Below are 15,008 nucleotides of genomic sequence, written 5' to 3' on the forward strand. Positions count from 1 at the left end.
ACTTCCGAACGAAAGTAAGAGAAAAACGGTAGGACAGAAACGAAATCCCTCGACGTCCCCTCGAGAAGAATGAAAGGAACGGACAGGGCGTCGTCGGCGGCCCGTCGTGTTCCGAATCCAAAATATCCGCTGCTACATCAGGGCGGCGAGGTCCATTCATCATGCACGATGGTTTAAATAATCACGTGTCGTCGTCCCCGCATTCGGTCGAATTTTTTACGTCAATTTCAGTGCGCAGTACCGAGTCCCCTGCGGTGGACATGACTGACTGATTTACGTTCGTCTCGGGATCGAGGAACTCGAAAAAGAGAGAGAGGACTCTGTCTCGATGTTAATTCTATCGCGTTGGAAATTCTCGTTTCGTTGCTTTATCGCTCATCCCTCGTACGGGAAAAAAAGAGAAAAAAAAATCTTACAGTCGCGGGGAAAATATCACGCTGACGGTTTGGTGAGATGTGAGATTGTCCATGAAAATGTATCGCGTGTGTCGAGTCCTGAGAATGTGTACACAGGGTGTTTCTGAAAGTTGAGGCCAAACTTTGGGGACGTGTAATACTCGTTGAAACAAGTAAAAGGTCTTAATGAACATGGGTGCAAGTATCATTAATTTCGTAGTTATAAGGTATTTTGTACTGGGAGCTTTTAACAGCATGCAAAGTTACTGTGTATGTATCTAGAACTTATCGAGTAGGTCTATGGGATCACTTAAACAGTATGTATGCTTTACAGTCGATTAATTTATCCATTTTCTGTGGACTGGTGTGCTAAGAGGTAGGCAATACTTTCTTGTTGAGAACGTCTAAAAGAAGAGTTTTGAAGACTTCTGCATGTTCCTAAAGTTTGGCACCAACTTTCAGAAACATTCTGTATACTTGGTAAATTCTTTTGGTGATTGAGAATCGCTCGCGTTTGGAAATGATCGAATGTCAAAGACAGGGATCAGTGTTACTTAAGTTCATAAAAATCGAAGAGAAATCGGGTCTGAAAATGTTTAATCGCAGTGAAATGTTTCTCCATCGAGCGCAAACTTGAGTCAAATTGCACGCAACGGAGGGTGTCTGGGCAAGGCACGAGGAAACTCGCGAGAAATGTTGACGAAGAATTCGCGTTTTTGAAGTTGGAGAGCTGAAGACTTGAAAGTACATCCGATGAGAATTAATTCAGAGAAGTTTTAGCTTTGAAACTGTAAAACTTTTTAGGTGATCATTATCTTGAGTAAAGTGGATGACGATGATAGTGGAAAGTAAGATTAAAATGTAAACAGTAATTGAGATTCTATAATTTAAGGCTATTAATTAGAAACGTGCTTAAGTGACCTGGTGTGTCTGACTAAGAGACTTACTCTACTGGCATCGCTACACCTGACCTACTGCGTCAATAATAGAATAAGTTACAAAAGTTTAACACATTTCACAGACATTTGAAGTGTGTTTGAGAATTAATAACTTGGAAAAGAAGCCTCAAACGCTATTTTCTTATTATTAGATTTTGTCTTATTTGGTAGATCACGTCCTCAAGTTTTTGGCATCTGTTGTCGAACACCTTGCATACTAAAATTATTTATAAGTAGTTCTATGCAATCCTACATATCAACTACCTTTGGTACAATGAAGGGACATTCATAAAACAGTTAAAATGCTAAAAGTCCTCAACATACTTTCCCTTAATTTGAACACCCTTGCCATACTTATGCTACTAGCAATAAGCATTCAATCTATTAAGAATATAGGCAATTCTTATTTCTCTTCTAATTCCCATCCTTATTTATATCCCAATCCATGATCATATTCTCTCATCCTTGCATTTACGATCTTTCGACCTGCGCTGTAAAACCTAATGTAGAAACTATGAAACAGTTCACACGGACGAGTTCTCATTCTAAACACGCGAGAGTCAAAGGAATACTCTTAGAAACTGAAGACCTATCTTCCTCCCAAATTTTCGTCTACTTCTAGCAAATCATCTCAAGCACACTAAGGATTTTGTAATAAAATTTTGATCGTTTCCGCTAACGTTGTGAACGACTTGCCCGTCTGTTTCGTCGATAAATGCGACGGTAGCACATGACACGTTTTTACGATATTGCCAGCGAAAAGAGAAAAGGAGAATACCAAAGGAAGGAGGGGGTGACTACGGGAGGACCTATTTCGTTTGATGCGGATTCATAGCGGTTAGGCGTGCGCTGCATTATTCAGGAAGCACGTCTGACCTTATAACGTAGCTCGACTTTAAATACGGCCACACGCCACTTTCGACTATCGCCACCCTAATACTCTGAACAAGTCTTCGGAATATTGAACGTCTGTGCAGCGACTGGTTACGATACCAATGAGATGCGGATACGTTATTGATAATAAATACAACATGTGAATTGTTGGAAAACTACCTTCATACTATGATTGCTTATAATTGTGATGTCATTTTATCACGCTGGGTACTATATAGGTAATACCCAGAAGACGAAAAACATGAAAAATGTAGGTACTCAAAAAATAATATCGAGTATCTTTCTACATACATTCCTTGTTTCGACTTATTTTTTTAGCATAATTTATACAAGATTAGTTCTACTAACTTATTAAAATTAAATTTGTACATTAGTGGTATGTGTATCTATAAACATACCATACTGCTTTGATCAGTGCTGCCAATTTAACCTGCCAGTTTTTTGATAGATTCGCTTGTATTTATTTGTTGAAACAAGTGTGGAATTTTCAATAAGCCACTATATTGATCTTGCACAAATTGTCCTCAGAAAAATTGCAAATGTTCTCTAAGTACCTTTCTTTCCTCTAAGGTTTAACAATGCAGCTGTTTTTAGTAAATGGCAGTGTAAAATATATCTAGTGTTTTGAAAGTAGTGAATCTTTAGATCTGGAACAAGTATGCATATCCATCGAGGTAAAACAAGAGTACCAAAATTTTGAAGTACTTTCATAATTTAGAACTCCATTTTCTATTAATTCTTTCCAGTCTTACTTCTCATTCCCTAATCTAACTCAGCCTCATTCTTAATCCAACTTCTACCTACTTCTACTCTAATTCCAGTACCTTCTGCTTACGTTGCTTCTACTTATCGCTAATCTTCCTCTACCTTTCCTTCCTCCCCATATTCTAGTTACCCCTTAATTATCTTAATTACCTTATTTCTATTCTCCAGTCCCTTTTTTACTACTTTTCCTTCCTAACCTTTACCCTACCCTCATATCCATTTTTCATCCCTCTCGTGTCCTTCGTCGTCCATTGTACGCACTGAACTCAGTTGTCAATCATTCTGAATTCACCACTGCCAGCGTTTGATAAGGGGAAACGTAATTTCTCCCATTTCCCATTTCCTCGTCACGAAGCATAACTCTTATTGCACCGTGCCGCTATAAGTATTCAAAATTTCCTGGCAAAACGAGCCCTTTGTTCCGAAGTGATTGCGTTCCGAAGCGCAAGGGCCTGTAATTCCGGATTCAAAAGCGGTTCCGCGGAGGAACCGACGCGATGGCGCGAAGCGCGGGAAGTGTAATTGCGCCTCCATGACAGCGGAGCCAATTTCCGTGATGTAGAGTTGGGTGGAGAATTCAACGAGTAAGGAGACTCATTATTTATTCTTCCCGCCGTTGTTTTCCTTAAATTTGCCCAATGGCGCTAACTTACCCCTTCGTCGCTGTGTGCTCGCCATGTTTGGTATATTTCGTCGCTTCGTATTTGTCTTATCTATTAGCTGACGCGTTTCTCTCTTTATTATCTTTAACGATGTGGATACTTTGACGGGAAATCCCATATTTGAAGTGAAAAGCAGAGTTTTTTGAGGAGTATTAGTTCTGTGGAAATGCAAAGACGTGAGATTGTTCGAGCAAACATGATTCTGGTTTGTAAATTATTTTATGTTTGGGTTGCAGTTTGCTGGGACCAGAAATTGGAGAATTTTCGCAAACGTTGCACTGTTAACATTGAAATTGCTGTATTTATATAATAAAATTAATTTCAGTACTTTATTTTGCTTTAAAATCAATAAAGTTAATAAAATTGAGTATTTAATTCCTTGAATTCCTATTAGATTGAATGTTATTTTAAATTTATGTTCGTTGGAGTAATAAAAAAGAGTAAAATCAATAATAAAAATTTAGGTAACGTTTTCATGATATTTCGTCATTAAAAGGAAGCTATTATATTTTACATCTTTCTAACCAACTGTGTTTATAGGTATTCAAATATTCGTAAAATTCCATTCGAATTTCTGATATTAATAAGTACCATCCACACCAGACACGTATAAAACTCCCTGACGTACCTACTCCATTTGCCCCGAAACATAATACCAGAATGGTTTCGATTGTTACAAGGACTCGGTATACGATTGTCCCTTTTTCTAAACCGCAGAGTATACCTAAAAATAAGAACGCTCTTCACTCGTCCCTCCTTTCTTTCGTTCAGTCCCTGAGCAGTTTCCCCTTTAGCCGTCGTAAATTGAAAATCGATTTCCCATACGAAATAATCCACAGGAACCGAACTCAACCGTTTGTCCAAGAAGATTACTCAAGGCATTGAGAAAAGTTAACGAGACGAGCCACCTAAGAGAAAATATCGATCTTGTGAAGAGTATTACGAACGACATGAGTTACTACACCGACTGTTATCGATTGGACTAAATACGTTCATATTTTACTAATCACGTTCAAAGCCATCCCTTTGTGTGGAGTACCTGAGAGATTCTGTATGTTCTTGGTTTTAAGCACAATGCAGGGCGCATGATTAACTGCCTCGTTAATATAGCGGCAATAGGGACTTCTGAGAGCCGAGCTAAATCCTCTGGAGTAGTTAAAAACCGTTTTTAGGAATATTTTGAGAGCTTGATAAAAGGGTAATTTTAATAAAAGAAAGTTTTGGATAAGTATCCTTGTTAAATGTGCTTTACAGTTAAACGATTTTTAGTTGCTAATAACGTGGAAATAAAGCCTCGAACGCAAATTCTTTATTAGTAATTTCCCTTTTATTTTAGTATATATATAAAATAATCACTTAAGAATTTTTGACACTTTTTTAAACTAAAATCTATGCTGGCAAGTTACGACATAGCTAATTATAGTTTTTCAGAGCTTCTTTTTTCTACTTGTTTTATTTTATTCTGTTATCCTGTGTTAAGCTCTATACATAATTACAGAAATTGTGTGCAGACAAGTGTTCACAAACAAAATCTCTGGATGAGTTTGGACTGCAGAATCTCTGCAGTTTTATGGACTTTCCATGAACTGTCCACAAACGTTTAACAATTTTTGTTGCTTCTTCTCCTTCTGCGACTTCAAAAGCATACAATCCAACGCATACCATGACAGTAACCTCACTCAAAGACATGGCTGAATATACTAATGATGAGGGCACACGACAGTGTCTACAGACTGGCCGCGGACACTGCATACAGACTGTCTGCAGACACTGTCTGTAAGTCTGTTCAAGGTTTTAATATTAGTTACTCATTAAAACTGTAAAAATATAGGAAACTAAAATCCATGAATGTACAGTACCGCTCCTAAGTATTCAAAGGATGTCACATGTTGAGAGGAATACAGATGTCTTTGCAGTAACTGATGTATATTCTTTACATTTGTTTCGTATTTCTATTATATCTTAATGTTAAGTATATAATAATTACAGCAATTGTATTTTTGGCAGTAATTAATGGTTAGTCTAAGCAATAAATATCGGTTGCTACCAACAAATCTGTAATTCTCCAAACTTGTGAAATCGTTCGAATACTTACGAGGAGTGCTGTATATCTTAATACATTTATGTACACCTAGTTCAGATGAATCTGGCCTCATCAATATTCTCTATCTCTTTCTTATACAGAAGCCATTGAATAGGAGAGAAAGAGATAGAAAATATCGATGTGACCAGAATTGTTTGAGTTGACTATACATAGATCATTTATGGCCAATGAACACGAGAGATATGTTGACGCACGATTTCCTTGAGATCATACGTTTTTCTTTGCTTTCCCAATTACAAACAACGAAGACAGACATGATCGTAACGAGATCGTGCGTCAAAATATCGCTTGGATATTAAATTACCCACTATGCGACAAGATAGTGTCCTAAACTAAGCACTATCAAATAACGAGCGAGTCAAGAAAAAAGATCACTGACTATGCTCGTCGAAACCTGCTCAGCTATTTGTTTTCCTCTTCAGCAAGTAATCGTGGTAATGTAAAACGCAGAACCGTGTACGAGAGTCTCTTATCATTTAATTCCTCTCCATCTCTACAAGACTAGAGGAGTAAAATTCCCGTGCAAATTGTAGGCCCGCGTGTGCAAAGAAGACCACAAGAAATGACACGGTTACCTGAGCAAGAGATTCGACTGCTGCGAATTATTAAGCCGCAAAGATATTGAGGAGGTTAAAAAGTCGGAAAACGAGGAGGGTAAACGCAATTGAAAATGAGAAATCCTTGTTGACTTAAGTATTCCAGCGGCAGAATTGAGGGGAACTGATGCTTGTTAATCCCTCTATTAATCAACGATGATCGGTCGTGAGTCAGAGAGGATATGGAGAGAAGCGACAGAAGAAAATTATAAACTGTGTCTATACAATGTTTTTCGATTAGACGCTAAATTTTTGCATCAGAATGGACACTAGCTGTTACCCTCACTGCTGTTGGACAATCGTGTCAAATATATAGTCATGATAGAGTATCCTTGCCTATATCGATTTATAACCTTTTTTTAAATAAACACTGTTCATCAAGGTTTAACAGAAAAATGCAATTCATGTGGTTGTATTGTCATGACGATACAAAAAGTTTGCCTGTAATTGAGAGCCTATTAATTTAAGTATCTAGACAATATTTTCTCTTAATACAATTTTTTTCCTTTTAATTGCTTGTAAAATTTTTAAATACTTCGCAATTAGAAATAATAAAAATTTGATGTTGTAAGTTCAAAAAGAGATATGCACCTAGAAACACGTTTCCATTTTATTGATTACTTTGCCTATTCAAGATATTCTAAACATTTTCATTTTGCATTTCACCCGACTCCATCTTTATTTAGTAGATATAAAAGCGTACTCTTAAAAAGCTGAGACATGCTCATTCAAATTCTTACGATAGAATTATTCTGAAAGATCTTTCAACGACACCGAGTCGCTTTACAGCGGAGCTGCCTGGACCGGAAGACAAAGAAGGCACCAGGCCAAAAGAGCAGACTGAATGGCCCTCCTTCTATGTTCCATGCCTGGGAATTCTAGGATGAAGAATCGCGGGTCGAAGTGTCACTCGAGAGGCGAAGCAAAAGAAAGGAGAAGATGGTGGAAAGGAGCGCTAGGGCGGAGGAAGCGTGAAACTTGAGAACGACTCAGTTCCTCTTCCTATCGCCAACGCGAATACTCTCTTCGTTTTCGTAACGAGCTCGTTACGTTTCTCGAAACGCTTATTAATTGTACTCCTTGTTAATTAGGAGAAAAATAGTCAACGAAAGTGTTTTTTTCTCTTGTACCATTCATTTAACTATCATGCTCGTATAATTGATTGTCTGTTCTGCTACCATGTACCTAGATATTGCATGGATACAAACGAGAAATTCACAATAAAGAGAACTATACGAGAAATAATCGAAATTAATAGCAATGGTTGAGAGAATATGCTTTCAGAAAATCTTGAGAATTTTATAAGTGTATAAATCTCAATTTTCAGGAAGCTCTTCATATAACATTGCAACTCGAAGACACGATATATTTCACCACCTTTAGGACTTCCACGTTAATTACTGTCAAATTCTCAACTTGCAATATCATTCAAGAGCGTGACCATCTTTCTATGAAATCAAACTCAGACGATCAAAGCCACTGGAAAACAAAGCTGAAACTCCATGGACCGCGAAGTTCGCCATTTTCGCGACTCCTTGAGGACCATCACGATGAATCATAGAACTCGTTCCAGGGTGAAATCTCTCGAATTAGCTGGGAATGAGAAATCTCGTTTAGCCGAGCCGACTATTCTCTTTCTCTCTTTCCATCTGCCATCGAGAGTTGCCCCCTTTCCCAGAAATTCGTCTCGAAAGTCTGAACCGCAAAGTGGTGCTTCGTCGTGGCTCCGAAGGAGAATATTTCATAGTGAAACTGGTTCGGTCCTTCACCTTTCGCTCCTCGACTTTCCAGCTTCTAACCCTTCTTCCCATCCCTTCGCCGCGGGAGAGCCTCACCCATTCCACGGAATTACCAGCTGAACCGGAGGCAAGCGCGGGGACGATCAATTAGAAAAGTTAAATTACTTCGCGAAATAAATTATTTACTAATCCACTGTTTCTACTTCTAATCCCCGACGGTCGGATTCGAAGCGTACATGGGCGATAAGCCTTCGTCTTTGCTCGTCGATTTTTAAGGATCGATCGAACTCGAGAATCCAATGCTTTGGGAAACTGGAAAGTTTAATGACGCATTCTGCGTGAAGGGAATAATTCATTGAAATTTGTTTTGGATGGATATTCTACATTAGGGGTTTTGAAAGCATGTTTCAGATCAGATATGGATTATTTCGAAGGAAAATAAAAATAAATACCTAATACAATTGTTACCACAGAGCTTGTCGTAGAGGTCAGACCACGAGCAGTGATTGTTAAAGCCACTGTCAGGATCGAGTATTGTAGAATTTGACCGCAACCGAGTAAAGGTGGGATTTTCTGTATACTCCTATATACCTATAAAATCACTTTTTAAATTTACTTCTATTTGTGGCCAATCACAATCACCTTATAGTCCTTACACACCAGATTAAATAATCGATATGTAACGAGAATAAAAGGATTTAAAATGTGAATGTTAAATGAGTGATTTGAATATGTCTATCTGAAGCAATTTCCTTTAATTAAGACCATGAAGCCTGCAATGTACCTCGATATTACTGTAGGGAAATGAGGAAGATCATGACCCAAAATGTTGCAGCTGGCCAGTGGTAATCATAAAACGTGACCCTTAAAGCTTCCACGTTTAGGAAGGAAACTTTCCGAGTTCAGCTGTACTTGTTTGCGCCATGACCTAACAAAATTTTCGAAACAGGACGAGCAACGAAAATTTGAACCGAATCACGGACTCTGCGGCAATAAGTCACAGACACCAACACACCGTTCTGATATGTAAATCACTGTTTTGTCCGTGAGGCTTATCAACGTAACTGTTCCAGAAAATTCGGCGGTATTTGTATTAAAATGTACATTAAAATTTCTACCTTTCCAGATATGCAAATCGCATGGTGGACCCACGAATTCTGGTTGCACAATGGGGACGCTCTTATCGGCGCATCATCGGCCTCGTTTCGAGCGAAGAACCTCCCTGTAATCATGGCAAAAATCGCGAAACTACGCGCTCGCTTAAAACGAGAAAATTAGGCGACCTTCTGGCGTAGATTATACTGGCTGACACGTGTAATTGGAACAAGAGCCTTAGTTCTATTTTCTGTAGCAGACATTTACTGCATACATCTACGATATAAAAGTGTCGAAAACACGTTTGTAGAATAGTGATTGACTTTCTAGCAAACTGAGTTTGCGCGTTATTTTCTCTACATTTTGCTTCTGTATGTTCATCATGATTTTTGTATTTCTTTGATGACAGAACAAAGTGAAATAAAACATTATGTAAAAGTATACCATATTTTGCATTAGGTACTTTGTGGAGTTATTATATGTGATGTAATCTACGAGCAATCTACGAGCATTCTATAAATTACCAAATTATTTGAAGAAAATAAAATAAGGTGTTTCTAATAATGAAATGTATGGAGTCAGCAGAGGATCATAGAAAAGTCCTCCAATCAATACGTAATCAAAATAGAACAAAATGTTCTATACCAAAGAAGAGTGTACATACATGTGTTTCATGATTTTGGATTACTGTTAGTCATATAGATCGAACATTATGGAATTATTCTTTATCCTCTATTATTTATCCTTCTTTTGCTTTAGTTTATTATACTGTACGATAAAAGTGCACTATTGTTAGTGCATTATGTGAGAAATTATGTAAGAAACAATGAAGATATCCCAAGGAAATGTTTGAAAACATATTTTTCCACCTCTAATTTCAAAGTAAATAAGCTTTTCATGAAGACGAGAAAGTAGATAATAAATAAATTTATCTTTAAAAATAACTGCTGATAGTAAACCTCCTGTCCTCAAATTTGACCATTTAAGTGCATAACAATATCCAGCAATATAAAAATGATTGCTCTTAGAAGTTATCATTCATCTTAAATGGACGACTACATTTAACTACCACTACTTATATTCACTACCTTATAAAACAGTCAATTCATTGTCGCTCGAAGAAAGTCGTCCAATAGAATCTTGGACTTTTTGTTACCAGGCTATTAAACAGTGATACTTCTAAAATCACTTCCATTGAATTTTTCCTTGTTAAACGAATCACCACTGTTATGTACCAGCTAAATTAAAGTACAAGTTAACGACAGAAATGTAAAAGACCATTCGTAAAATACGACCCTCTTCGCAGACTGTACATCGAGATTTGAAGAAACTTATTTCGAATGGCCGATTCTTGGCAAATGAGAAGGAACACGATCAGTCCTGATTTCGTCCCGAGTGTAAGAACCTCTGATGTCGATGCAGGATTTTCGAGGATATCAAGGCACTTCACAATGCTGAGTTTACGTCTGGACATCTTCGAGTACACTTGGAAAGCTCACAATCAGACAAAATCTCCACGTCAAGGGTGTAACGCGATTTAAAGCGAGCATTTATGATTCTTATCTGAAAGTGACGTTGTGAAACCCGTTTATGAGTCCCTTTAAAGAATTTTATATCCCATAAAACGATATGTATCAACCCGTGAGATTAACGTTCATCCCCTTCCTTCTTCTGCAATCCTCGGGAAACTTGAAATATTCACCGACAATACCTTTACGACCTGTCGATGCATTTAACACCCTTCAATCCAGGTTCTCCTTGCTACTACCACTTGCGAACAACCTATTGCAATAGTCCCTACAGCTAATAAAGAGCTACGTGAGGAAGTACAAATGGAAGATACTAATTTTGTAGGTTAGTCTATATTTGATACAATTTACAACAGAAAATATAATTTTGATTCCTCGATGAAGTTAAGACGTTTTAGTCTAATATTTTGTATGGAATAAAAAGTTAAGTCAATATGAATACTACGATCCTTAGAATGTCAGCGAAAGATTAAATTTTACTTTCTCAATTTTAGCGACCCTAATGTGGCTATATCAGAGTAACAATATTTCAACTATTTGACTAAACAGAAACAATAGATAACGATAAAGAGAAGTACCAGGATAATCTGATACGCTTCGCCAACAATTTATGCCTCGCTTGCGCGATGTTGGTAATAGTCGCAGCAAGTCATCAGCGAACTGTTCGTGTGCTCCCCCTTTTAAGTGAATAGAAACGAGAATGTCAGAGAAATCCGCGACGGAACTGTCAAGGAAACACCACGTTGTTTATGGAGTTAAGTACAGTTATAAACAGTCCCATTAAAATGAAGAGGAGTGGTTGGAGCCGCTCGGGACCCCGGTTGGAACTTTTAAAACATCGCTTCCTCGGGATTCCTACTTAACCGAATATTTCTCGATTCGCCGCTGGACTCGCTAATTGTTTGCTATACTATTTGTTCTGCGAGTTATCCCGAGTTTTAATAGCCATGACGGAACGTGCTTCCTCGTTTACCTCACGTTCGACGTACTTACACTCATCTCTGTATTTATTAACGTCCCCATCCCCGCGGAAATTTCTGCTATAATCCCTTCTTCATAATATCGAGCGTTATTCAGACATTTATTAAATATTCATATAGCGTGTTAACCAAATGTTACTTAATTTACAATATCACAGTTGCTGACATCTGAAAAGTGTGCTCGACAAAGGGCAACGTTTATTCGTTACGAGCTGATATACAATTTTTATTCAGAGGCTCTTTGAATTATTTTAAAATACCTCTACTAATCAGATAGTCTGTTCTATTCCATTCCTCTTTATTTTATTATTATTTATGTTACTACCTTTTTGTGTGTCTAGTTAAACGTAAAAGGGTTTGTAAAGCTCGTGAATAAAGTATTATTATTATTATTATTATAAAATAGTGTTCTCTTAATTAGAGCACTTTCCAATAGAAGGGTTACATTCAGAAAATTTGTCTGTCTCTAGTTTGACAATTGCTATTGATTAACATAGCCTCGATTTTGTTCCATAGAGTCGAGAATCCCTATTCAAGATCAGTTTCACCTCAGACGACGTGGTTAGCTAGCTGCGCAATTTGTGGGAGATTCGAGTGTTACTAGCCAAGACCGTAAGTTAGTTACGTTGTTAGGAAGGAGAGCACGAGGGATGGTACGTGTTGGGAGCCAAGGTTAGGTCGAACGTCCTACTGCTAGGAGGATCTGTTCTACTGAGGATTCAGCCTGAAACCACATTCCCCGCGATCCCTCGACGAATCGGTTACTGTCAGACCCCAGCGCTCATAGGCAAAGAAATTAATCTCCATTTAAAGTTTCCTGACAGGAAGTGTCGGTTATCCCATCGTATATGACCATTTGTTTTGATCATTATTCGGTGATTTATCTTTTCAGACGAAATGAGATTAACTGCTGTTTAACATGTTATTTGGTGTGTAATTTAATTCTGGGTCTGTATAGAAAAAAAAACTTCGAATTGTATATTACTAAAAATTATCAAATTATTAAAATACAAGCGATATTTCTTTGTAATTGCCATAAAATGGGTAAATATTTGAGTTTAAAATGGTTATTAAAAATATATAGGCATCGAATTAATTTACACTTGGGTGGATGATATAAGAGTATGAGAAAATATCTAAAAGCTATTGGTATCAAAAAATGACACCTGCCATGGTGCAACATATTCTTTTGAAAAGTCTGCGAGATTAAACTCGATGAGGTATACATCAATGCGTTAATTACTCTCTCGCTGAGTGTCGATACAAATTAACAGTACGTGTTTACAAATACGTAACATTCCAATGTGATACTGACCACTAATTAACCAACTTCACGTTTAATTAATGTTGCCTTCAGTAATACAGTTCATTGGTCTGTATATCAACTAACGCTTGACCACAAAAAGTACCATCAACGTAAACATGTAATCCAGTGGATAAAATTTAAAACTGGAAATTTAAGAAAAATTACTACGGAAACTGTACATATATTTTAGAACTTAAATTGAAATTTCTGAATATGATAAATGGGTGAAAAAGTGTCTCTACACGGAATTTAAAAAACCAATTTGTGTCAAGTTTGAACTCTGCGTATCGACTTGTGGCTAGAAAGCTTATACACACACAAGTAACGAAGCGAGTTATCAGGCTGACGTATGCGAAACTGAATGTTTCAATTGAAACTAAAGGAAGAACTAACAATAAGTTTTGAAATCAACAGTGTTTACTTGCAAACTTTTACGCAGTGGGTGGTGCTTTCCAAGGGGCAAACAAGAAAGGGCAAAGGGTAGCTTCCTTCTTAACTTAAACATGGCGCATCCTTTGTTCAGATTTCCACGTGCTTGCCTGTACCTACATTCGCCCAGAGCTGTCGAAGCAAAGTTCGCCCGAGTTGCGGAACCGCAAGTTGCCTCGTGCAAGTTGCAAGTTTCAAGCTTGATGCGCAACGTTATAGATCGATGGATAACCGCAACGAACTATGTCACAGCCCATAACACGGCCTTTTGTGAAAAGTAGCCCGATCGTGGGAAGCCTAAGGTTACCTTGACACGCAAAGGTTAATTGAAATGTTGATACCGATCAGAATTCTAGTAATTTTTGTCAATAAAATTATAGCTAAATCATCGAAAATAATGAGAACACCGAAACTTTCTTCAAACCATCATTTATATATAATAATTACATTGCGGATTTTTATGAATTTACAGAAATTTGAAATGTATAAAGAGTTACAGAATGCATGTAGTTTTGAAAACATAGAAAATATGAAAAATAAGCTGCGATTTACAGTATTTGAAAGAGGAAGCAAATTTTCATTTAAGTTCCATTTTTTTTTTTATATAATATTATATAAAAGTCTATAGTATACTGATAATATTAAATAACACTTCTCTTAAACTATTCTTGATTTCTAAAAGATCTGAACCACAAGAAAAAATTCCTTGTTTCTATCAATAACCATTTTATATCATCAAAGAATAAGACTCCAAGAAGAACTAAAATAAAACACAAGCAAAAGATACATTTCCTCTCGTCCAGTTCATTCATTTGTCAACTATGCCCAACAAATTCCATGTCTCATAAGAAGTTAAAATTTCTTTTATCTCACGAAGCCCTATCAGCTTCATTTACTGATCATCGAGCAGGAAAAAATTTCAGCCCGCCTTATTGTCATTCCATGAACAAGACACTCGGCTACCGTTTTCCAATGCCAGCTGCCACCGACTAGGAGGCATTGTCGGGTTCGTTGCACCAGAAACTTGGCACTCTGGTAGCCGAGTAATCGAGAAATATATATTCAAAGTTATTTCGTGTTTTCTTACCCAGAGCCCCACCGTGCTGCAGCTGCGCAAGAGTTACGATACTGGTGTCGTGGTTACACGAGGCATTGGTACACCTCGAGCTTCGTAGACGAGAATTTAGAGAGAGCTTATTCGCGAGGTGAGAGAAACAAAAGGGAATAGTGTATGGTGTCTGTCGTTGTGTGTGTACGTGTACATGGAGAAGTGTGGCCGTGTGTTTGGTCGTGTGTAGGCGTATGGAGGGGGCGAAACGATCGTGAGACGAACTGAACTGATCTGGTTAGCGGAACGTTGGCCCAGAGGTCCGAAATTCTTTGATGTTCTCGCGCTGATCGCCGATGCACCGATAACCTTATGCACTCCTCCCGTATCCTGGAAAACGATGATGACCCAGCGACGTTTTATTCGCCCAAGTAGGTTACTACCTCGAACCCTTCAAAGCAGGTCGATCGTTCCTGCTCTGACGCACAAGCGATTCCAATTCTCCTTGCATTGAAAATTCTTTCTTTT

At 37.7% G+C, this 15,008-nt stretch overlaps 1 protein-coding gene across 1 annotated transcript in view; it reads right to left on the reverse strand.

Annotated features, from left to right (window-relative positions):
• Nrx-1 (neurexin 1) overlaps positions 1 to 15,008 on the reverse strand; it is a 370,027-nt gene that overhangs the window by 110,636 nt on the left and 244,383 nt on the right. The window lies entirely within an intron of this gene.

The sequence above is a fragment of the Calliopsis andreniformis genome, chromosome 5 (assembly GCF_051401765.1).
Source record: "Calliopsis andreniformis isolate RMS-2024a chromosome 5, iyCalAndr_principal, whole genome shotgun sequence".
In the NCBI taxonomy this organism is placed as follows: domain Eukaryota; kingdom Metazoa; phylum Arthropoda; class Insecta; order Hymenoptera; family Andrenidae; genus Calliopsis; species Calliopsis andreniformis.